At 45.6% G+C, this 25,638-nt stretch overlaps 1 long non-coding RNA gene across 4 annotated transcripts in view; it reads left to right on the top strand.

Annotated features, from left to right (window-relative positions):
- Nucleotides 1–3,021: 3,021 nt before the first annotated feature.
- The window catches only part of LOC140479546 (uncharacterized), a 41,129-nt gene continuing 18,512 nt past the window's right edge, over nt 3,022–25,638 (top strand). For 2 of the 4 annotated variants that reach the window (XR_011961072.1, XR_011961071.1), the window contains exons 1-3: nt 5,993–6,064; nt 8,058–8,157; nt 25,383–25,500. This is a non-coding gene — a long non-coding RNA (uncharacterized lncRNA). Of the gene's footprint in view, nt 3,130–5,992; nt 6,065–8,057; nt 8,158–25,382; nt 25,501–25,638 lie in introns of those variants that run through there. The other 2 variants (XR_011961074.1, XR_011961073.1) reach the window with 2 other exon arrangements.

The following is a 25,638-nucleotide window of genomic DNA, read 5'->3' as shown; positions in this document are numbered from 1 at the left end:
CCTGACTCGTCGTCACCCGGAGGAACATTTTGTGGGGCAGACGGGGTCACGTAGGGCAGCGGTAAGTGATCTAAAGGTTCCCATTCTTTCTGCCCTTTCCAGTCTTCATTAGTTACCTGCATTTGGCAAGATACCGTAACCGGTAGCCAACAAAGGGCATAATCACTTTCTTCCAGATTAACATCAGGTTTTGAATTGACATATAAAATGAGAGCTTGCCGGACCCAGTCTTCGTCAGTACCGAATCTAGGCCACCACACTGAGTCGCCCTGAATAGGTTTCTGGGACCACTTTTGACAGTATTTTACCATCTTCCTTCTAGATTTTCCTTTTCTCCCACCCTGATTCCAATTATTTAACATTCTTCCTAACGGACTATCATCAGGTACCCCGGGGTATGTGTCATTGTCCCTGTTTAAGCCTACCCTCCCCTTAATCGCCTTGGATCCCTTATTTCCCATTGCCGAGGACTTCGTATTTCTCGTATTATCCCGTGATAATCTATCACAATTTAGCCAATTCCCGGACCTTCAGTCCCGTGATCGCCCAGGTTCCTTTGCAGGCACCCCCGGTCTTTGGATTTCTGTGTCCTACGTCTCTGTGACACAGATCACAGGCACCCCGTAGGTACACGGTCTCTGCAAAATCCCTCACAGGCGAGCCCCGGTCTCTAGATACCTGAGTCCCACGTCTCTGTAGAAAAATCCACAGGCACCCCGTAGGTCCCCAGGCGTCCGGAAACACGGTCCCCGCAAGTTTTTTCTTACCTGGGTTCGGTGCACCGAAATTACCCGATCGTTAACCGTCCCCACTGCCTCGGCCACACCCCTCCTTTGTTTTCCTGAGCCTTCCGGATATCACTCGCTCAAGCCGCGCGGGGCGACAAGCAAGGAATCAGGGACTGCCGAACTCGGCAGGGTGCACCTTCTCTGATGTCCTTCCTCAGCTCCCCCCGCGGCCGGAGTGTTGATCGGACGAGCCCCCAAGTTTGTTAGAAACGAAAATCGCTTCTTAATAATCGCTCTAGACAAATTCAGGAAAACAAAGTTTTATTAGCAAGTCTGCAGAGTTGGGCACCCTTCTGAGTAAAAGGCGCGCCGAGGCTTACAAAGTTTCTCATTATATACAGCACAAGTCCCTCCCCTCCTTGGCTCTAACGAGCCATGAGGTTCACATTCTTAAAACATCATTATTCTCCAATTTGCACCTTTATCACAAAGTCTGCAACAAATGTCTCCAGACCCTCCCCTTCCTGGCTCTAACGAGCCATGAGGTTCACATTCTTAAACCGTCATTATTCTCCAATTTGCACCCTTATCACAAAGTCTGCAACAAATGTCTCCAGAGTCTCCAAAGTTGTTGTTTTTCTCACCCTGTAGTCTTATCAGTCAAAGACTTATTCTTCTCTGTCTGTGCTAGCGGTCTTATCAATCTGTAGCAGATGTCTCTCGAGTCGTTTCCCTATCCTGCAGTCTTATCAGTCAAGGACTCATCCTTCCCTGCCTGTGTTAATGGTTTCATCAATCAAGGGCCTGTTTGTTTTTACTCTGCTCACAAATTGTCAGCATTATGCACAATTTAAACTATTCTACTTTTGAGTATACAAAATGTTTTAAAAAAGCAAAAGTCTAATGTTTTTAGAAAAGAAGTCACTCTGCTCACAAATTGTCAGCATTATGCACAATTTAAATTATCCTACTCTTGAGTATACAAAATGTTCTAGAAAAGAAGCAAAAGTTTTGTCTTTTATTATAGATCAGTCTGTGGTCCAGGCACATCTTAAAGTTCGAACCGAAATTACCTCTCACAGTAGGGAATCTATGATTCTATCTCAAATTATTTTAAAAGAGGGCAGATAGATTTTTGAAGTATTGAGCAGTTGAGGGCTATGAGGATCAAGCATAAAAGAGGTGTTGAGGTCTGGGTTGGCCCAGCCATGATCTGATAGAATGGGGGAACAAGCTGAAAGCGATGAATGCCCTACGCCTGCTCCGATTCCTTGAGGCTCCTTTTCATGTTTTTTTGTTTCCAAAGAAGAGCGTGATACAATGTGCTAAAGATCTCAGATGTGAAAATGGGATGTTTATGTACTGGTTGATTCATCAATCATAGCTATACAGTCATGAGTAGGAAGGCAATTCCCTCCATGAATAAAGGCAATCTACTGCAGAGCTCACACAAAGGGAATTCTTACCCTGAGTAAACTCACCCATCACATTACCCAACATATCAGCTAAAGCAGGACACACTGCGCATGCTCTAGTCAACAAGGCGTCCCCGGGTGACTGATGTCAGCACCGGACCAATGAAAGGACGGTGGGCGGAGCTGGATGACCTAGCTGGAGGTTGGTCCTCCAACCAATCAAAGTAAATGAAGGGCCGAGCTAAACTAAACTATGTGATCACCCTCGTGCGCGGCGCAGAGTCTCTGTAATGAATGCTCGGGAAGTTATGGAACGAAAGGATACGGTAAGGAAAGAAATAAACAGGGAAATGGGAGAAAAACTGTGTTGCTATGAGCGGAGAGCTTTTACAAACAAATTGTGCACGTCGGAAAATTCAAATTTGAACGTCCCAGTCCCGTGTTTGCAGTAAATGGGGAATTGTCTGAGCGGCTGCAGGCCTGAGTGAGCGCCGCCATTTTTATTCGGGACAACGATTCACTGGACATGTGCGCGGCCGCCATCTTTGTAGGGGGCAAGGTGCAGCCAGGCGCATGTGCAGCCTTTCTCTAGTGTAGAGTCATTGTGATCATAGCAGCCAACACTGCTCTGGTTCACCTCTGGGCTCCCTCATGAGCACTTTGTCAACATCTAGCTTCCTCAGTCTCGAACCATGGGTGTATTTTTGGTCTGTTTACTCCTGTATTATTATTTTTATAGACCCTTTGTAAATTTAGTTTTTCACTGCGGCCCAGCCCTTGACCATGTGCTGCTCTATTATCAGATTACCTTTTTCTTTTTCATTCCCTGTAATCCATTTTGCACTCCCTGAAACATCAACTGTGTTTCTCCTTCCAAAGATACCAGTGATTAATGCCAAAGTCCTGTTGCCTGTGGAGAGGGTGATGTTTGACTTTCTTGTACAGCTGCAGTTTGTGTGGTGAAGGTGCTCCCACAATGTGGTTGGGTAAGAGACATTACAGATTATTCATTACAGCAACAGTGATTATTTGAAGATAATGTCCAAATCAAGAACAGTTTGTAGTTTTATTATCATGCTTATAATTTCACAAAAATACTGTTGAGAACTTTAGACATAAGGCCAGAGATGGAGATATTAGGTCAGGTAACCAAAAGCATTGCCAAAAAGCAGGTTTTGAGGGATGTCTTAAAGGTGGAAAGCAGACCTGTGAGGTTTTGCCTGCAAATTCCAGACTATGTTGCTTTAGTAACTGTAGAATCAGCCACACAATTGAAATAATGAATTAACAAATCGTTGGGAGTCTCGAAGAAAATGGGTTGAGACCTTGACAAAGGATGTGTGGGGCAGGGAGCTCGGGATGATAACAGCCAGGAATCAAATCAAGAATGAGAATTTTAAATTGTTGTTGCTTATTGATAGGAGCCTTTTGACTGATGAACATGTTTGGGGAGAAGTGAGCACGTGGGCGGTAGAGCTTTCATTTTTTTCTTGACATTACTGGGAGGCTGGCCAGGAGTGTGTTTGGATAATGTAAGTCTGGAGATAACAAAAGATGGATGAGAGTTTCAGTATATGAGCTGAGATGAGGGTGGAATCAGCTAGAAATAGTGGTGTTGGAGTGGGACTGGGCTGTCACTCTCACCTCACCTCTGGGATTCACCTGGTTGTCAGGTTGTGAATCAGGGCGGTAACACAATCGGGAGCTGAGTGGCCCTGGTGGAGCCTAAAATGAGTGTCACTCAGCTGGCTGTTGCTGAGCAGCTGCTGTTTGATAGCCCTGTTGATGACTACTTCCCTCACTTTATTGCTGATCGAGTGTGGACTGACAGAGGGAAGTTGCCTGGGTTAGATTTGCCCTGTGTATTTGTGTTGAACTGTAGAATCAGCCACACAGTTGAAGTAATGAATTAACAAATCGTTGGGAGTCTCGAAGAAAATGGGTTGAGACCTCGACAAAGGATGTGTGGTGCAGGGAGCTAGGGATGATAACAGCCAGGAATCAAATCAAGAATGAGAATTTTAAATTGTTGTTGCTTATTGATAGGAGCCTTTTGACTGATGAACATGTTTGGGGAGAAGTGAGCACATGGGCAATGTTCCACATTGTCGGTCGATGCCAGTGCTGGAGCGGTATGTGGCTTGGTTGGTGACAAGTTCTGGAGTACAAGCTATCAGTATTATTGCCAGAATGGTAGCAGGATCCATAGCCTTTACACTACTTAACCATTTCTCGATATTATTCGAACTAAATTGAACTGGCTTAAAGCTCACATCTGTGACGTTAGGAACCACTGGAGAAGGCTGAGATGGATCATCTCACTTTGCATCTGGCTGAAAATTACTGCAAATGCTGTCATATCTTTTGCATGGATATGTGAGACCCCTCCATCAGTAAGGGTGGGGATATCTGTGATACTTCCTGTAACAAGTTGTTTAATTGTCCATCACCATTAACAGCTGGGTGTGACAGAACTGCAGAGCTCTGATCTGATCCACTGGTTGTGGGATCACTTAGCTCTGTTGCTTGCTGCTGATGCTGTTTGAAATGCAGATAGTCCTGTTTGGTAGCTTCACCAGGTTGGCACTTCATTTTTAGATATGCCTGGTGCTGCTCTTGGCATGCCCTCCTTTCCTGTCCATTGTGATGGGTGAGTGCAGGATGTATGAACCCATGAGATTATAGATTGTGCTGGAGTACAGTTCTGCTGTTGTTATCCCACAGTGCCTCAGAGAGATCCAGTTTGAGTTCCTACATCTGTCCCAATTAGCACGGGGATAGTACCACTCAACACAATGGAGGTTTTTCTCAACTTGAAGGTGAGGCTTTGTCTCCAAAAAGACTGTGGGATGGTCGCTCTTATCGATACTGTCTTCGACAGATGCATTTGCAGCTGGTTGATTCATACTGCTAAGATCTAGTATGTTTTTCCCTCTTGCTGGTTCTGTCACCGCCTGCTGCAAACCCAGTTGAGCAGCTATGTCCTTGAGGACCCGACCAGCTCAGTCAGTCATCCTGCTGCTGAGCTACTCTTAGTAGAGGACATTGAAATCCTGTACCCAGAGTAGGCTTGTCACCATTTTATTGCCTCAGTGCTTCCTCCAAGTGTTATTCAACATGGAGGAGCACTGATTCATCAGGTGTGGGAGCACGGTACGTGGTACTCAGCAGGAGCCATGAGACTTTCTGGTGTCCAAAGTCCATGCTAAGTACTCCCAAGGCAAATGGTTCCTGTGTGTACACTACTGTGCCGTCACCTCCGCCTGGTCTGTCCTGCTGGTGGGACAGGACATATCCAGAGATTTCAGGAGAAAGTGAAGACTGCAGATGTTGGAGATCAGAGTCCAGAGTCTGGTGCTGGAAAAGCACAGCAGGTCAGGCTGATGAAGGGCTTAGGCTCGAAACATCGATTCTCCTGCTCCTCGGATGCTGCCTGACCTGTTGTGCTTTTCCATCATCACACTCTCGATATCTAGGGATTGTGATGGTGGTGTCTGGCCATTATCTGTAAGGGATTACTCTGAGAGTATGACTATGTCAGGCTGTTCCTTGACTAGTCTGAGAGACAGCTCTCCACGTTTTGGCACAAAAAAAACAGATGTTAGTGAGCAGGATGTTGCAGAGTCGAGAGGGCTGATTCTGTGGTTGTATTTTCTAATGCCTTGTTAGATGCCAAGTGGTCCATCCAGTTTCATTCCTTTGTTGAGACTTTGCAGTGATTAATACAGTGAGTAGATTGTTGGGCGACTGTCAGGTTGGCAGGATGTTTTTCGCCATTGACAATGGTTCCATGGAGATCAGGAGATTCCTAATTCCAGTTATTTTTTCTTGAATTCCGATTCCACCATCTGCCGAGCTGGGATTCGAACAAGGACTTCAGTTGTACATTTTAATATTCTGGATAAAAGTTAAATACATTAGGTTTGTTCACTCATTTTAAATATCACTAACCCTGGTTTTGTTTCTTTGTAAAACTTTGTCCATCATCCTGTGTCCATCACCCTGTCTCCTTCATCCTTCCGTCCAACAACAAGAGCAAGGAGCACATTGAGTTTCTCTGTCACTAAGACTGAGACAATCCGATCAGCTGCCTCTGCTCCTTCCCTTCCTCCCACTAGCCCGCCGAGACAAGCTGCCTCACATGGTGTTCCTGATTTTTGTCCCAAACTTACATCTTTCTCCAGTCTCTTGTCAAGCCTTATCAGAGCTCACCTTGATCTTTTAGTCGTCTCACTAAACTACAGACATTCCAACTCTGTTTACTCCTCATCACTCCCCCTCGCCAATTCACAGGTATTGTTCCTTGTTCTGTCTGTCTGTCTTTTCTGGTTATGTTCTTCTCATCCATTCTGCAAAAAAAAACTAACATTTGATCTCACCATCATTTGTAAATCCTGCTCCATCTCCACTCTCCCTTTCCTTTCTGAATTCCTTGTATTTGGTGTCCCTCAAGGATCTATCCTTGGTCCCTCCTGTTTCTCACCTACGCACTGCCAGGAGGTGACATCGTCCAAAAGGACAGTGTGAGGTTTCACATGTACACTGACGATTTCCAGCACTCCCTCCCCACCATCCCTCTCCATTGCTCCACTGTTACTCAGTTATCAAACTGTTTATCACAGTTAATCACTACTCGATTAACTACTATTTCCTCCAAAGAAACATTGTTACAGTTAAACCCATTACCTTCAGTTGCTATTACAAATTCCTTTCCCTTACTGCTTAGTCCCTCCCTCTCACTTGGTGCAGTCTGAGACAGAACTAGACTCTTCATAACATTTCTGTCATATCTGTAACCCCAAGGTGACCTTCTGATCAGACATGTACGCAATCACAAACACCAGGAATTCCAATCTCTAAAACGTTGCTTGTCTCCACCTCACCCTAGCTCCATTGCTACTGAAACCCCATAACCGTGTTGGTGTTACCTTAAACTTGATGAATCTGAAATGAACCCTTGATTTCATGACTGACCCAGAATCTGCTAGTTTTCAGTGTTTCCTGCACAATTACCACCACAGCCCCCTTTTCCCCCCCCCCCCACCCCCCCCCGGCCCCCAGGTCCCTTTGTGGTGCATTTCTCTACAGTTTCCACCATGTAAATAGCACTCTGTTCTCTTATTTTCCACTCCAAAATGACTGACTTAACTTTTTCCCAAATTATACTCCATCTGAAAACTTGTTGCCCCCTTCTCCTATGCATCTCTCTCTCTCTTCACAATCCTCTTAGAACTTTACAATTATGCCTTTTCTAGGAGCCCCCCCCCCCACCCATTCTTCTAAACATTTACTGGGAGCACTGGGCAGTGTGAAGCATGCAGAGTTGCTCTGTTTTTAGAGATCCTCTATGGGAGGAGCTTGCTGCCCATTAGTCAGAATGGAGGCAACTTGCCCATCGAGCTGCATGAGTCTTTACCCCCCCCCCCCCACCCCACCACCCATGTCTTATTGATGCAGCACGGAAGGAAAGAGAAGGAAGCAAATCCTGCTCTCCATACCTCACTGACTCTTGGAATATTCTGTCCCATGTGTCAAAGATCTGCCCTGTTCAGTCACGTGAAGTCCCATGGTGGAAACTTCTAGAAACCCACATAGATTTTCCTCTGAACTGACTGCTGACCTCCACAAGGGGTAATGTGTCCAGTCATCCTGGGCCAGAAGGAAGGGATGGTATGAGTTTCTAACATTGTTAGAATTTCTGTAATTCTGTGTCCAGTTCTGGTCATGCTGATATCGGGAAGACATTATGTAGTTGGAGCGGATTCAGAAGAGATTTACCAGGATGTTGATGGGATTCGATAGTTTGAATTATAAGCAGAGGCTGGATAGGCTACGACTGTGAATTGGCGAGGGGGAGTGATGAGGAGGAAACAGGTGAACTGACAGTGATGGATTTTATCAACTTGTATTACAGGATACTACAGGTGGACATTCAGATGGTAATCTCAGTCATTGTAACACCAAACTCTGATTGAATTAGTCAATTCATCAGGACCTGGATATTTGCATTGTGTGTGAGTATTGTGTTCCATCTGAATCCCATTTGGTGCATAAACGTTCTCCTTTGAATCTTCCCAAACCATTAATGTGTGTCCTGTAATGCTTGTATAATGAGCTGATGGGTGTAAGGTTTATTATTATAACGTGTAACATTTCTAAACCCCTCTGTCACAGCTCCTCTCAATTGCTTTTGCTACAAGGAGAACAACCCCAGTTTCCCCAAACCCCTGATTCCCCAATGTCTGTTTGTTCTCTATAAGGCACACATCAGGATTGTGTTGGAACATTCTCCGCTTGCCTGCATCAGTGCAGACACCAACAATATTAAAAAAAGTGAACATCCTCAAGGACAAAGCATTGTGCCTGAGTGGTGTCTCATTCACCAACTTCAACATTCCCTCTCCCCACCCCAGAGGCACAGATGGCATCACTGTGTAAAAGGTAAAGGCAGCATTGTCCTACCAGATCATAGGGCTGCTCTCTCATTAGGGAGGAAACTGGGGCACCTGGAAGAAACCCATGGAGACACTGGGAGAATGTACAAGTCCCACAGAGACAGTTGTCCAAAGCTGGAATCGAACCTGGGGCCCTGGCAGCAGTGTTAATCACTGAGCCACTGTGCCACCCTAAAATTGTAATTTGATTCACAACTACCACTTCCCCTGATAGTTCATTCCACACATAAACCATTATCTGAACAAAAATAAATAAAAAATTATCAAACACCTTTTTAAAGCCGTTCTGCTGTCACCTTAAAAGGTATGTACCCAATCTTGAATCGCGTCCCTTCCTGGTAAGGTCACCAGTTCACATTACTGATACCACCCCTCCATGATTTGAGAAACGTCTAATAAGGTCAGTCCTCGGCCTCCTGCGTGCCAGTGAAAGAAGTCGCAGCCTATCCAGCCTCTGCTTATAATTCAAACTATCGACTCCCATCAACATCCTGGTAAATCTCTTCTGAATCCGCTCCAACGACATAATGTCTTCCCGATATCAGCATGACCAGAACTGGACACAGAATTCCAGAAAAGGCCTCCCCAACATCCAAAATAATGTCCCAACTCTTGTACTCAAAGGTTTGAGCAATGAAGGCAAGTGTGCTAAGCACCTTCTTAACCACCCTGTCTACATGTGACACAGACTTGAAACACCCGAACCCCTCGGCCTCTTTGTTCCATAGCATGACTCGAGGCCCTGTTTTTAATTCGTGTCAGTCTGCCCTCGTTTGTTTTATCAAGATGTAATATTTTTGCATTTATTCCAATCCAAAAATCCCAAATAACCCTGAGCATTAAAGACAGTAGGAATATACTTAAGAGGGAAATCAGGAGGGCAAAAAGGGGACATGAGATAGCTTTGGCAAATAGGGTTATGAATAATCCCAAGGGTGTTTATAAATACAGTAAGAACAAAAGGGTAACTCGAGAGAGAATAGGGCTCCTCAAAGATCAGTAAGGTAGCCTATGCGTGGAGCCGCAGGAGATGGGAGAGATACCAGCTGAATATTTTGCATCAGTGTTTACTGTGGAGATGGACATGGGCAATATGGAATGTGGGGAAATAGATTCAACATCTTACAGAGGATGACGTGTTGGGTGTCTTGTAACCTGTAAAGATTGGTTAATCCCCAGCACCTGATCAGGTGTACCCTAGAACTCTGGGAAGCTGGGAATGTAATTGTTGGGCCTCTTGCTGAGATATTTGTATCATCGATTATCACAGGTGAGATGCCGAAAGGCTAGAGGTTGGTTAAGGTGGTGCCGCTATTTAAGAAAGGTGGTAAGGACAAGCCAGGGAACTATCGACTGGTGACCCTGACATTGATGCTGGGCAAGTTATTGGAGGGAATCCTGAGGAACAAGATGCGCGTGTATTCTGAAAAGCAAGGACTGATTAGTGACAGTCTGCATGAGTATGTGCGGGGAAATAATGTCTCACAAAATTGATTGAGTTATTTGAAGATGTATCAAAGATTAGAGCAGAGAGGTGGACATGATCTATGGAATTCAGTAAGGTGCTCGACAAGGTTTCCCATGGAAGACTGGTTAGCAAGGTTAGATATCATGGAATACAGGGAGAACTAGCCGTTTGGATACAGAACTAGCTCAAATGTAGAAGGCAGAGTGGTGGTGGAGGGGTGTTTTTCAGATTGGAGGCATGTGACCAGTGGAGTGCCGCAAGGATCAGTGCTGGGTACTTTCCGTTGTGTATATATATATATATGATTTAGATATTAGCATTGGAGGTATAGTTAGTAAGTTTGCAGATGACACCAAAATTGGAGGTAATAGTGGACAGCGAAGAGGGTTACCTCAGATTACAACAGGATGTTGTTCAGATGGGTGAGAAGTGGCAGTTGGAGTTTAATTCAGATAAATGTGATGTGCTGCATTTTGGAAAGCAAATCTTAACAGGACTGATACACTTAGTGACAAATTCCTAGATAGTGTTGATGAACAAAGATAACTTGCAGTGCAGGTTCGTATTTCCATGAACATAGAGTTGCAGGTAGATAGGATATTGAAGAAAGTGTTTGGAATACATTCCTTTATTGATCAGAGCATTGAGTATAGAAGTTGGAAGGTCATGTACAGGACATTGGTTAGGCTTCTTTTGGAATATTGTGTGCAATTCTGTTCTCCGTCAATCGGAAGGATGTTGTGAAACTTGAAAGGGTCAACAAAGATTTACAAGGATATTGCCAGGGTTTGAGCTGCAGGAAGAGAGCAAAAAGGCTGGGGCTTTCTTTCCCTGGAGCATCAGAGACTGAGGGGTGACCGCCATAGAGGTTTATAAAATCATTAGTAGCATGGATAGGGTAAACAGACAAGGTCTTTTCCCTGAGTAGGAGAGTAGTCCAGAAATAGAGAGCATAGGTTGAGGGTGAGAGGGGAAGGGAACTAAGGAGTAACTTTTTCACAGAGAGTGGTGTGTGTATGGAATAAGCTGCCAGAAGTGGTGAAGGCTGACAATTATAACATTTTAAAGGCATTAGGATACTTAACATGAATAAGAAAGATTTAGAGAGATATGGCCCAGGTGCTGGCAAGAGGGATAAGATTAGGTTCGGATATCTGGTCGGCATGGACAAATTTGACCGAAGGTTCTATTTAGTGGTGGTCGGCATGGACAAATTTGACCGAAGGTTCTATTTAGTGGTGTTCATCTGTGACTCACAGCTCAGTCGGTTTCGGTCTCTTCAAAGATAAATCTTAATCTTTTATTTTAGTAAAGCTACAACATTTAGTAGGGCGAGCATTTATTTCTTCAAATACACATCTTATGATACTTTGATTAAGTTTTTTAATATAAAATATTGGTACTAATTTATTCTAGAGTAGTGTTTTGTAAGGCTGTGTGCCTTTTTCTGGGTCTGTGGACTGTTAAGGTGCAGAGATGGCCATTTGTACAGTGATGTGCTCTTCCTGTTGGTTTTAGGAGATTAAGCAAAGTTTCAATGATCCTGATTGTCTGCAGGAAGTGAGGGTGTAAATCCTGTAGGATTTCATGGATCAGATGGAGCGATGGTTAAAGGTAATGAAGAATTTACAGAAGCCGGGGAGTGTGATAGGTGGCAGTTTCAGAAAGGTAGGAAAACTGCCGATCCGTTCAGGTAGATGGGTTTCCTCTTGGAAAGGGAGGAGTGGAGGGCAAGTAGTGCAGGTGTCTCCTGTGGTTATTTCCATCTCGAACAAGTATACTGTTTTGGAAAGCGTCGGGGGTCACAGACTCTCAGGGGAATATCGCACTGACAGCCAAGTTACTAGTGTAATGTGAGGTATATCAGGTTCCACGCGATCGATGGTGATAGGGGGCTTTCTAGTCTGCAGCACAGACAGCAGTTTCTGTAGCTGACAGTGAGAAATCAGAATGGGGTGATGCCTCCCTACTGCCTGGGTGAAGGATGACTCCGAGGGTGCAGAATATTCTGAAAGGGGAGAATGATCAGTGGGAGGTCGCTGTACATTGGTACCAATGATATAAGAAAAAAGGATGAAATCCTGATGAGAGAATATAGCAAATTAGCCTGGAGGATAATAAGCAGGTCCTTGTGTGTAGTAATATCTGGATTACTCCCAATGCCACATGCTTGTGAGAGTAGGAATAGCAGGGTAGAGCAGATGGCCAAGGATCTGATACAGGGGAGAAGGATTCACATTTTTGGATCATTGGAATCTCTGCTGGGGTAGAATTGACGTGCGTAAGAAGGATGGATTACACCTGAATTGGAAGGTGTCTAATATCACAAGACCATAAGGCATAGGAGTGGAAGTAAGGCCATTCGGCCCATCGAGTCCACTCCGCCATTCAATCATGGTTGATGGGCATTTCAACTCCACAAGCAGGGAGGCATTAAACCAGTGAGGGTGTGGGGGTAAAACGAAAGAGATAGTGAGAAAGGAGGTAAGTCTGAGTTGAGAAGTTATACAGGCAAGGCCAAGGCACAGAATGAGGTAGGACTGACAAGGTACAACAGACAATAGGTGCAGGAATAGGCCATTCTGCCCTTTGAGTCAGCACCACCATTCATTATGATCATGGCTGATCATCCACAATCAGTATCCTGTTCCTGTCTTATCTCCGTAACACTTGATTCCATTATCTTTAACAGCTCTATCCATCTCTTTCTTGAAAGTAACCAGAGACTTGGCCTCCACTGCCTTCTGGGGCAGTGCATTCCCTGTGTCTACTACTCTCTGGGTGAAGATGTTTCTCCTCAACTCTGTTCTAAATGGCCTGTCCCTTATTTTTAAACTGTGTCCTCTGGTTCTGGACTCACCCATCCGTGGAAACATGCTTCCTGCCTCCAGAGTGTCCAACCCTTTAATAATCTCGTAGGTGTCTATCAGATCCCCTCTCATTCTTCTAAACTCCAGTGTATACAAGCTCAGTTGCTCCAATCTTTCAACATATGATCATTCCGCCATTCCGGGAATTGACCTCGTGAACCTACCCAACACTCCCTCAATAGCCACAATGTTCTTCCTCAAATGTGGAGACCAAAGCTGCAGACAATACTCCAGGTGCGGTCTTACCAGGGCCCTGTACAGCTGCAGCAGGACCTCTTTGCTCCTATACTCAATTCCTCTTGTTATGAGGGCCAGCATGCAGTGAGCTTTCGTCACTACCTGCTGTATCTGCATGCTTGCTTTCATTGACTGATGTACAATACCTAGATCTCGGTGTACTTCTTCTTTACCAAACTTGACTCCTTTTAGATAGTCATCTGCCTTCCTATTCTTGCTTCCAAAGTGGATAACTGCACATTTATCCACATTAAACTGCATCTGCTATGCATCTGTCCACTCACCTAGCCTGTCCAAGTTAACCTGTATTCTCATAACATCCTCCTCACATTACACCCTGCCACCCAGCTTTGTATCATCAGCAAATTTGCTAATATTACTTTTAATATGTTCATCTATATTATTAATGTATATTGTAAACAGCTGCGGTCCCAAAACCGAACCTTCTTGTACCCCACTAGTCACTGCCTGCCATTCTGAAAGGAAACTGCTCTTGCTTCCTGTCAGCCAGCCAGTTTTCAATCCAAGTCAGTATATTCCCCCTTTGTAAATCCATGCTGACTCTGACGAATCCTATTACTGCTATCCAAATGAGCCATAATTTCATCTTTTATAATTGACTCGAGCATCTTTCTCACCACTGACATCAGGCTAATTAGTCTATAATTCCTTGTTTTCTCTCTCCCACCTTTCTTGGAAAGTGGGACAACATTAGCCACCCTCCAATCTGACTCTACATCTCCTGATACTGTCTCTCCCCCTTCGCAAGGGACTGAATGTCATCCCTCACCAATAGGGCCATCCCACCCCCTCTGCCCATCAGTCTGTCCTTTTGATAGCACTGCACTGCATTTATTTCAATGCAAGAGGTTTGACAGGGAAAGCAGATGAGCTTAAGATATGGTTTTGTACATGGGACTGGGATATAGTGGGTATTACAGAAACGTGGCTTAGGTTGGAAAGGACAGGTAGCTTAATGTTCCAGGGAATAGATGTAAGAGGAAGGATAGAAAGGGGGATAAGAGAGAAGGTGGAATTGTGTTTTTGATTAGGGATAACATTATTGTTGTGCCTTAGGGAGGATATTCATGGGGGTTCGCCCGTTGAAATTACTTGGGTGGAACTGGAGTATAAGAACAGGATGATCACCTTATTGAGGTTGTCTGTGTGGGTTTCGTCCGGGTGCTCTGGTTTCCTCCCACAGTCCAAAGGTGTGCAGGTTGGGTGGATAATCCAGGCTGAATTGCCCATATTGTTCAGGGATGTGCAGGTTGGGTGGATTGGCCATGTGAAATTGCCTACAGTGTTCAGGGATGTGCAGGCTAGGTGGATTGGCCATGGGAAATGCAGCGTTACAGGGGTTAGATAGGAGGCTCAGAGGGTCAGTGTGGACGTGATAGGCCGAATGGCCTGATTCCACACTTGGGATTCTCTGATAATTCTACTAGTTTTAAAATAGTTACAGAAAATAATAGACCAGATCTAAAAGTTGGTGTTCAAAATTGGACAAAGGTGAATTTTGACAGGACAAGGCGAGACCTTCAATATTTCTTTGCAACCCCCAGGTAAAGGGACGGCTGGAAAGTGGGAACGTAAGAACAGAAGGAATAGGAGCAGGAGTAGGCCATCTGGCCCCTCGAGCCTGCACTTCCTTTCAATAAGATCAGGGCTGATCTTTTCATGTCCTCAGCTCCACTTTCCTGCTTTCTCACCATAACCCTTAATTCCTTTCCTGTTTGCAAATCTACATTTTGCCTTAAAGACATTCAAGTTGATAACGTCAACTGCTACACTCAACAGGGAATTCCACAGTTCATAACCCTTTAGCTGAAGAAGTACCTCCTCAACTCTGTCCTAAATCAGATACCCCCTTACTTTGACACTATGCTCTCTAGGTTGACCTGCCTCTTTCCCCCCCCCCCCCCCCCCCCCCCCCCCCCCACCCACCCAATGGAAATAACCTCCCTGCTTCTATCTTATCTATACCCTTCTTAATTTTATTTTTTCCAATAGAACCTCCCATTCTTCTAAATTCCAAAAAGTATTGTCCCAGTCTATTCAATCTCTCCACGTACACCTACTCTCTCAACTCCTGACTCAAAGTAGTGACCCTCCTCTGCACCCCCTCCTGTGTCAGTACATCTTTGCTGAAGTAAGGAGATCAAACCTGTACACAGTACACGAGGTGTGGCCTCTCCAGCACCCTGTACAGCTGCAGCATAACCATCCCTCTAGCAAGGAAGGTCAATAGACCCTTCACCATCTCTTTTAGTCCCCTGAGATGCATTCCATCACGGCCAGGAGACCCAGATACTTTTGGGCTGTTACCTTTCCCAACACTACCTCTTTCCTGAGAATGACTGTTTCCATGTCCTCATCTGCCATTGCCTCCATAGGCCTGTGGAAATGAGACAACAAGAGTACATAGACAGTATGTTCCTATTAAGGCCAAGTCTGGTAGGTGTAGAGAATGCTGTGTGTCTAGAGAAATTGAACCTCTGGTCAAAAAGATGAAGGAGGGATATGGCAGGTACAGACAGCTGAGTTTGAGTGAATCCCTCGGAGTACAGGGGCAGTAGGAGTACACTCGAGGGAAAACAGGAGGGCAAAAAGGATACATGAGATAGCTTTGGGGGGAAAGAGGTTTAAGGACAATACAAAGAGATTCTACAAAACACTAAGGACAAAAGAGTAATCAGGCAGAGAATAGGGGCCCTCAAAGATCAACAAGGCTGTCTGTGGAACCACAGAAGGTGGGAGAGATACTATCTGAGGATTTCATGTCAGATTTCACTGAAAGCTAGAGACTATGGAGAAATAAATCGTGATAACTTGACAACTGTCCATATTACAGAGGAGGTTGTATTGGATGTCTTATACATAAAACTGAGTAAATCTGTGGGACCTGATCGGGTGTATCCCAGATCTTTGTGGGAAGTTAGGAAAGTGATTGCCGGGCCCCTCGCTGAGATATTTCTATCACCGATAGCCACAGGTGAGGTGCTGCAAGACAGGCGCCATTATTTGAGAAAGGTGATGAGGAAAGGCCAGGGAACAATACACTGGTGAGCTTGAAGTTAGTGGCAGACAAGGTGTTGAAAGGAATTCTGAAGGAGAGGTTTATATGTAATTGGAAAGGCAAGAAGTGATTAGGGATAGTCAGCATGGCTTTGTACATAAATCACTAACTTGGACTTCAGAAAGACATTCAAAAAGGTTCCACATAACAGGCTGGTTAGCAAGTTAGACACCATGGGATACGGAGAGAACCAGCTATTTGGATACAAATTGGCAGGAAGGTTGGAGACGGAGGGTAGTGTTTTTCGGACTGGAGGCCTGTGATGAGCAATATCTTGTGTGGATCGGTGCTGGGTCCACTACTTTTCTTCATTTATATCGGTGATTTCTATGTGAATATATGAGGTATAGTTAGTAGGTTTATAGTAGACATCAAAATTGGAGGTGCACTGGACAGCGAAGAAGGTTACCTCAGAGTACAATGGGACTTCAATCAAATGGGCTGAGGATTGTCAGATCGAGTTTATTTCACATAAATATGAGGTGTTCCATTTTGGAAAAGCAAATGAGGGCAGGAATTATACACTTAATGGGAAGGTCCTGGGGAGTGTTGCTGAACAAAGAGACCTTGGAGTGCAGGTGCATAGTTCCTTGAAAGTGGAATCATAGGCAGGGTAGTGAAGAAGGTGTTTGGTATACTTGCCTTTACTGGTCAGTGCATTGAGTTGTGGAGTTGGGACGTCATTTTGCGGCTGTACAGCACATTGATTCTGACACTACTGGAATTCTGCTTTCAGTCCTGGTCTCCCTGCTATTGGAATGATATTGTGAAACTTGGAAGGGTTCGGAAAAGATTCGCAAAGATGTTGCCAGGGTTGAGGGTTTGAGCTATATAGGTAGAGGTTGAATAGGCTGGGGCTGTTTTCCCTGGAGCATTGGATACAATTTGTGAGGGGCATGGATAGGGTAAATCCCAGGGTCTTATTCCCAGGATATGAGAGTCCAAAGCTTGGGGGCACAGGCTTCAGGTGTGAGGGAAAAGATTTAACAGGGATCTAAGGGGCAATGTTTCCAGCTGAACATGGTACATGTATGGAATGAGCTGCCAGAGGAAGTGTGGAGGCTGGTACAATTACCCAACTATGCCTTTGAGATGTTGTACGTGATAAGCAAAAGTTTAGTAGGATATAGGCCAAGAGCTGGCATATGGGATGAGATTAATTTAGGATATCTGGTCAGCATGGACAAGTTGGATCGAAAGGTCTGTTTCTCTGCTGTACATTATTATGACACTACTAAAATTAAGATGGGTTTCTCTTTTATGGAGAGTTAGCAGAAGGTCAGATAATTCTCTTTGGAGTTGAGAAGGTTAGGCAGTGATTTTGACCAGGAGCAGATTTGAATCCAGGATATTTTAGATTAGATTACTTACAGTGTGGAAACAGGCCCTTCGGCCCAACAAGTCCACACCGCCCCGCCGAAGCGCAACCAACCTATACCCCTACATCTACCCCTAACCTAACACTATGGGCAATTTAGCATGGCCAATTCACCTGACCTGCACATCTTTGGACTGTGGGAGGAAACCGGAGCACCCGGAGGAAACCCACGCAGACACGGGGAGAATGTACAAACTCCACACAGTCAGTTGCCTGAGGCACGAATTGAACCCAGGTCTCTGGCGCTGTGAGGCAGCAGTGCTAACCACTGAGAGACAGAGGGAGAAATTATTAATGTCACAATTTTTAGTAACTACCTTCAGGTAACTGGCAAATAATGCTGGTTAAAAATGTGAAGATTATTTTACTCACTAAGTTCTGAACATCTGGAACAGTTTGACCGACAGCTGGATGCAGATTCAGTAGTTATTATCAAAACAAATTTGGAATTTAACTTGTTTATGGAAGGATTTGGAGGGCTACAGACAAATGGGAGGTGAGTTGGGATAGACTGGCCCCATCTTCAGAGGGAGAGAGTACAGCGCCAATGGGCTGAATAGCCCCAAACCCCTGTGTTCTGTGTTACTGCCCATTCACTGTGAATGATGAAGCTCATCCCAGGGCAGAGTCATAGAGACATACAGCATGGAATTAGACCTTTGGTCGAACTGGTCCATGCCGACCAGATATCCCAACCTAATCTAGTCCCATTTGCCAACATTTGGCACATATCCCTCTCCACCCTTCCTATTCACATACCCATCCAGATGCCAAATGGTGTAATTGTACCAGCCTCCACCACTTCCCTGAACAGAAGATTCCATACACACACCAATCTCGGTGTGAAATAGTTTCCTCTCGGGTCCCTTTTAAATCTTTCTCCCCTCACCTTAAACCTCACCCTCTCGTTCTAGACTCCCCCACCCCAGGGAAAAGACCTTGTCTATTTTTCCCATCCATACTCCTCATGATTTTATAAAGCTCTATGAGGTCACCCCTCAGCATCCGATGCTCTTGGGAGGAGCCCACTCATGTCACAATGGGGCCCGGGTGATTGACAGCAGCTTCAGACCAATAGGAGATTTGGCGTGATCCTCCAGCCAATGGAAGTGAATTGGGGTGGGTCCAGCAGGCCAACACATGGCCATAAGCTGTGCAGGCGCAGTGTCACGGTGATGGGGGACCGAGTGAGTGTGAAGGGAGTGGGAGAGACTGCAAAGTCTGGGGAAGAAATGGAGCTGTTGTGGACTGGGAGGGTTTATAAATGCACGGTTTTAGGCTGCTCAACCTGAATTAGAAATTCCTGGTAAATTAGAACCAAAAGAACTGCGGATGCTGTCAATCTCACACAACAATCAAAAGGGACTGGTAAAGCTCAGCAGGTCTGGCAGCATCTGTGAAGAGAAATCAGAGTTAACGTTTTGGATCCGCTGACCCTTCCTCAGAACTGATGTTACTGAAAAGAAATGTCGGTTTATATGCAGAAGGTAGGAGTTAAGGAGAAAATGATAGGTGGTGATAGAGTCCAAAGAGGTGGGAGCAGTTGGACAACGGAGTGGATAACGATCTGGCTGGGGGGAGGGTGAATAGCTGTTTATGGGGACTGTTAGTGACTAACCATAGGTAATGTGTAATGGTAGGCTATGTAATAACAAGGCCTGGCATGTGGGTTAAGAGGCTAGGGCGCTAGGAAATTGGAGAGTTCAGGACGTAAAATTATTGAATTTGATACTGGGGCTAGAGGGGTGCAGGGTCTCCAAGTAGAAGATGAGGTGTTGTTCTTCCAGCTTGCGTTAAAGTGTGGCGCTGGAAAAGCACAGCATGTCAGGCAGCATCTCAGGAGGAAGAGAATCAACGTTTTGGGCATATTCCTTTTCATCAGGAATGCCAGGATTGGGGGCGGTGGGGGTGGGGGGGGGGGGGGGGGGGGTGGAGTAAGAGGGCTGAGAGATAAATAAGAGCATTGTGGGGTTGGTGGGAAGGGAGCAAGGAAGGCAATAGATAGATGTAGGTGGAGGGTAATGGAGAGAGGGTGGAGTGGAGAATTGGAAAGGATGATGGACAGGTGGGACAGTTCAAGAAGTTGGTGTCGAGTTGGAGGGTTGGATCTGGGATAAGGCAGGGGAGGAGAGATGAGGAAACCTTGATTCTGTGGTTAAAGGGTCCCAACATGTAAGATGAGGTTTTCTTCCTCCAGGCGTCGGTTGGCTGGGATTTGGTGGTGGAAGTGGCCCAGGACTTGCATGTCCTTCGGAGTGGGTGGGGAGGTTGACGTGGTCGGCCACAGGATGGTGGGGTTGGTTGGTGCATGTATCCCAGAAATGTTCCCTGAAACATTCTGCAAGTTGGTGTCCTGACTCCCCAGTGGAGAGGAGACCACATTGAAAGCAAAGGCCATAATAGGTGAGGTGTTTGGATGTGCTGGAAATTCTCTGCTGGATGTAGAAGGATCCATTGTGGGTGAGGGGGAGGTGTGGGCACAGGTTTTACACCTCTTGCATTGGCAAGTGAAGGTGCTGGGAGTGGAGGGTGGATGGATCTGACTAGGAATTCACAGGGAATCATCTCTGTGGAATGCTGAAAGGAATGGAGAGGGAAATATATCTGATTGTAGGTGGTGGAAATGGTGGAGGCTGATGCGTTGTATCTGGGTGGAAGGTGAGAACTGGGGGATTCTATACTTGTTGCAGTTGGAGAGGTGTGGTTCAATGGCAGATGTGTGGCAAGTTGTGGAGACACGCTGGAGAGTATTGTTGACTGCATGGGAGGGGAAATTGCAGTCCTTGAAATACGGGGGTGTTTTGGTATGTTCTGGAATGTTCTGCCAGCTTGCATCAAGCTTCACTGGAACACTGCAGTAAGCATGAGACAGAGATGTTGGCCAGGGAACAGACTCATGTGTTAAAGTGACAGGCAACTGGAAGCTCAAGGTCTGTTTTGCAGCAGAACGTCGATCATCAGCTGCCATTTCCGCCACCTCCACTGAGATGCTGCCAGACACAGGTTCCTGTCCCCTCCATTAACAGCGATGCACCCTCCCAGCGAGATTGTTATCCACTCCTTTGTCTTTCCAAATGTTCCTGTCTCTCTTTGGGCTCTGTCCTCATCTATTATTTACTCTTTATACCCCCATTTCCTGCAGTCCAAAGGTATGCAGGTTAGGTGAATTGGCCCAGCTAAATTTCTCGTAGTGTTCAGGGATGTATAGGTTAGTTGCATTAGTCAGGAGAAATGTAGAATGATAGGGTCGGGGAATGTGTTTGGTTGAGAAACTTTTCAGAGGGTGGATGTAGACTTGTTGGGCCGAATGGCCTGTTTCCACACTAGGGATTCTAATTTTCCCAGCTGCCATCGGTTCTGAGGAAGGGTCAGTGGACCTAGAATGACCCTTGGTGTATGCAGGAGGAGGAAACGGGAAAGGGGAGTTGGGTCCAGTTTAGACTGGGAGGGTTTAATTACAATCTGTACAAGTAGTTAGGCCTGAATTAGAAACTCTTGGTCCCATGTTTACAGCAAATGGGAAAATGGCTGTGGCCCTCAGGTCCTGGGTTATGGTCGCCATCTTTATTTGGGGCAAAGTACAGCGAGGCACATGGACATGTTCTCTTCCTGGGTGGGGGAGGGATGATTGAAAGTGGAGCATTTACACATCAAGCACATACCAAGAGAATTTTTGCCTTTACTGTTCAGCCTGCACTGACTGTGAGTTTTGTTTTGTGAATTCATTTTATAGGATATTAATTGAGACAGATCTCAAAAGCAATTTTCTATCGTCAGCAGGGTCATCAGTACCTGAATACCATTGACATTTAACTGTGGAAGGAGACGGGTGTGTCTGTTGTGTCTGTGGGAAAGTATCTGTTTTTTTTCAAGCAAAAAGCGGCACGGTGGTTAGCACTGCTGCCTCGGGCGACTGACTGTGTGGAGTTTGCACGTCCTCCCTGTGTCTGCATGGGTTTACTCCCACAGTCCCAAGATGTACAGGTCAGGTAAATTGCCCATAGTGTTTGGTAAGGGGTATATGTAGGGGTAGAGGTATGGGTGGGTTGTGTCTCGGTGGTTTTAGTGCAGGCCATTCAGAAATTCACATGATCTCAATGGGAACAGGCAAGTTGTAAGCAATACCTGCTGAGTTTTCTTTTAAAACAGATTTTAAAGTATAAAATGTCAGCTTAAGTAAAGATTGGGGCTATCGATTATAATGGAAATGTTGGAAGAGAAGGAAGAGCTCATTTAGATTCTCCTAATGGGAGTAACTAACTGAAACTAGAGAGACATTGGGACAGGAGACCTCAGACCAGTGGTGTGCTCCTCTTGCACAATGTGCGAAATAAGGGACACTTCCAGTGTCCGTGACGGCTATGTGTGCAGGAAGTGTGTCCATCTGCAGCTACTGGGAAACTGTTTTTCAGACCTGGAGCTGAGAGTGACCTCACTGTGGAGCAATACTGAGAATGTTATGGACAGTACGTTTAGTGAGTTAGTCCCCCTGCAGGTGAGGGTTACACAGGCAGAAAGGGAATGGGTGACCATCAGATCAAGTAAATGGTCAGGAAGGAAGTGCAGAACTCCCCACTGATCGTTCCCCTTTTCAAACAGATATTGTGCACTGCTTGGGATTCTATAAGGGGCGAGCATGTGGGGTGGACTCTCAGGGGAAATCAGCAACAGCCAGGTTCATGACACCACGGATAGCTCCGCTTCACAGAATGGGAGGAGGGAGAATGGCAGAGATATAGTGACAGGGGATCCAGTAGCCAGGGCCAGAGACAGGCGTGTCTGTACCCACAGACATGAATCCAGGACAGTGGAATTGAATCCAGGTCCATTTATTGATAAGTGCACAGACCAATAAAGGTCAGCATCCCAAATATAACCTTCAGCACTTGAGCACCCTGAAGTTCTACTTTCCAGGGTTTGTGCACATGTTCTCAGCCCTTCAGAGGGATTGAAGGGGATAGGGAGAAAACAGGAACAGAGTTGTGTTGTAGATCTACAAAATAACGGTCACCCTCCCGTCTTGGTCTCTCCCCTCTGTCTCCCGCCCCCATCATGCCTCCTCCCCACTACAGGGAAAAGACCTTGTGTATTTACCCTATCCGTGCCCCTACTGATTTTATAAACCTCTATAAGGTCACCCATCGGCATCTGACGCTCCAGGGGAAACAGTGTATTCGGCCTCTACCTGTAGCTCACATCCTCCAACCCTGGCAACATGCTTGCAATACTTTTCTGACCCCTTTCAAGTTTCACAATATTGTTTTGATAGGAAGGAGACCAGAATTGCACGCAATATTCCAAGCGTGACCTAACCAATGTCCTGTAGAGCTGCAATATGACGTACCAACTCCTATACTCAGTGCTCTGACCAATAAAGGAAAGCATACTAAACACCTTCGCTATCCTATCTACCTGCGATTCCACTTTCAAGGAGCTATGAACCTGCACTCCAAGGTCTCTTTGTTCAGCAGCACTCCCGAGGACCTTACCATTAAGTGTATACACCCTGCTTTCCTAAAATGCAGCACCTCACATTTATCTAAATTAAACTCCATCTGCCAGTCCTCAGCGCATTCAACCATCTGATCAAGATCCCGTTATAATCTGAGGTAATCCTCTTCACTGTCCACTACACCTCCAATTTTGGTGTCATCTTACTAACATTACTTCCTATATTCACATCCAAATCATTTATATAAATTATGAAAATTAGTGGATCCAGCACCGATCCTTTGTGACACCCCACTGGTCACAGGTCTCCAATCTGAAAAGCAAACTTCCACCACCACCCTCTCTCTCCTACCTTTGAGCTAGTTTTTGTATCCAAATGGCTAGTTCTCTCTGTATTCCATGAGATCTAACCTTGCTAACCAGTCTCCCGTGGGGAACCTTGTTGAACACCTTACTGAAGTCCATGTAGATCATTTCCACCGCTTTGCCCTCATCAATCCTCTTTGTTGTTACTTCAAAAAAATTGGCTCAAGTTCATGAGACGTGATTTCTCACACACAAAGCCCGTTATTAATATCCAGGACTTAACTCTGTACATTGGGGTTTGTGTCACCCAGTTATGGGTGTGAATATTCTGGATAAAGTTCCCGGACACCAGCTTTGTGTTAGTGACTGTGTACTGGGTCTTGTTAATATCACCAACACAGGTGAGTTCCATTTGAAAGGCAGTCCCTATATCCCTAATCCCCCTCCCACCTGCTCTGTCTCCTCCATCCCCACCGTAGACAGTAAGTGGGAGGAGCTCATGGAGTTTCCATGTGAGTGAGATTGAGAGAATCTTCCCTTCTTTCCACTAGCCCACCAAGAAATGGTGGTAGTGTCCTTACCTCTGGACCAAGAGAATCGGGTTCAGAGTTTGGTAACAGCGGCTTTGAAGAGGCTGATTCGAAAACATGCCCAAGCCACCAGGCCATACAGTCTCCCAACTGTCCCTGCCTGAGTCTCCAAACAGAACCAATCTGTCGTTTCTCTTCTGTCAGACACTCCCATTGCTCAGTTTGTCCAGGATCCCCTCCTGCTGCTGCACTGCTCCTGTCCCTCACTGACCTGTCCATCCCCCAATGTCCTCCACATTCATTCGTTGTTTACACTCTCATTGTCCCAGTCTTCCAGCCCCGCCCCCTCCATTCTATTGGGCACAGCTGCTGTCAATCACCCAGGCACCTGTGTGATCTGGAGCATGCTCTGTAGGAGGGGAGACCAGTGCACGGGCGCAGTGCTGGGCAATTGTTGGCATAAGTGCAGTATGGGTCATTGCCAGGGAGAGAGTCTGTGGGTGTGTGGGATTAATCTGTCATTGCCAGCTCCCTCCCTTCCTCCCTCTGAGAACAGGACCCAGGGGAATGGTCCCTGCCCTGGTATCGTGACAAATGGTCGGCGTATCAGTGGGGACGAGCATTTTGCAGAAAGTGATCAGAACTCGGGTGGAGATTCAGGAATGTTATGGAAAGGAACAAAGGTGGGCCTGCAATTAAAGTTCTAATTTGGTTCATTTTAGTTCAACTAGATATGATTTATCCAGTGTGTGCAGGATGGTTCTCATCAGAGGGTTGGTGTGGGGAAATAAATAAGAGGTTCCAGATTAGGGAAAAAAAATCAGTTTGGGTCTGACCAGGAAGGAAACTCTGGAAGGTGTGGGGAGGTTTCACCAACACCCAGGAGGCTCCGAATCAGATTCATTGATTTGATTAGATTAGATTTCCTGCAGTGTGGAAACAGGTCCTTCGGCCCAACCAGTCCACACCGACCCTCGGAAGTGTAGCCCACACAGACCCATTTCCCTCTGACTAATGCACCTAACACTATGGGCAATTTAGCATGGCTAATTCACCTGACCTACGCATATTTGGATTGTGGGAGGAAACCAGAGCACCAGGAGGAAACCCACGCAGACATGGAGAGAATGTGCAAATTCCACACAGACAGCCACCAAAGGCTGGAACCGAACCTGGGACCCTAGTGCTGTGGGGCAGCAGCGCCATCGTGCCACACCTTTGTTTTGGTCCTTAGTCTGCAGGCAGGAGCTAGAAAGCTGAATTCAACGAGAGGAGAGAGTATTAGAACTGGGTGTGGAGGAAAGTAGTGAGGCAATTGGTTTGGATTTCAGTTCACAGAAGAGAGAAATTGTGAGACTGAGAATTAAAGCTTTGGGGGAAACAAAGAAACTACAATTTAATACTATAATTATCTTATGAATTTCCGTCCTGTATTAACGGTAGTGACTTGTTTTCTCTGTTGTAGAGTACTGAAAGGGCGGATTTGTGGATGAGAAATTCAAATTGAACTTCCTGTTCAGTTTTGATGGTTACTTGATCCGTGCTGATCTGAATATCATTGGCCTTTTCATCTGGAAGGAAAGGTGTGTATTCTGTCCGTGGGCGAATATTTCAAGTGTCAATGTGACTGGAAAAATTACTGAGACACAGGCAAGTACATGTAAGCGTGGTGACTGTGGAGAGAGAGTTCATTTGTTTTTAAAAGTCTGAAAACATGGCAC

The sequence above is a fragment of the Chiloscyllium punctatum genome, chromosome 7 (assembly GCF_047496795.1).
Source record: "Chiloscyllium punctatum isolate Juve2018m chromosome 7, sChiPun1.3, whole genome shotgun sequence".
In the NCBI taxonomy this organism is placed as follows: domain Eukaryota; kingdom Metazoa; phylum Chordata; class Chondrichthyes; order Orectolobiformes; family Hemiscylliidae; genus Chiloscyllium; species Chiloscyllium punctatum.
The sequence above is the reverse complement of the archived record's forward strand: the minus strand, read 5'-3'. Positions and strand labels throughout refer to the sequence as shown.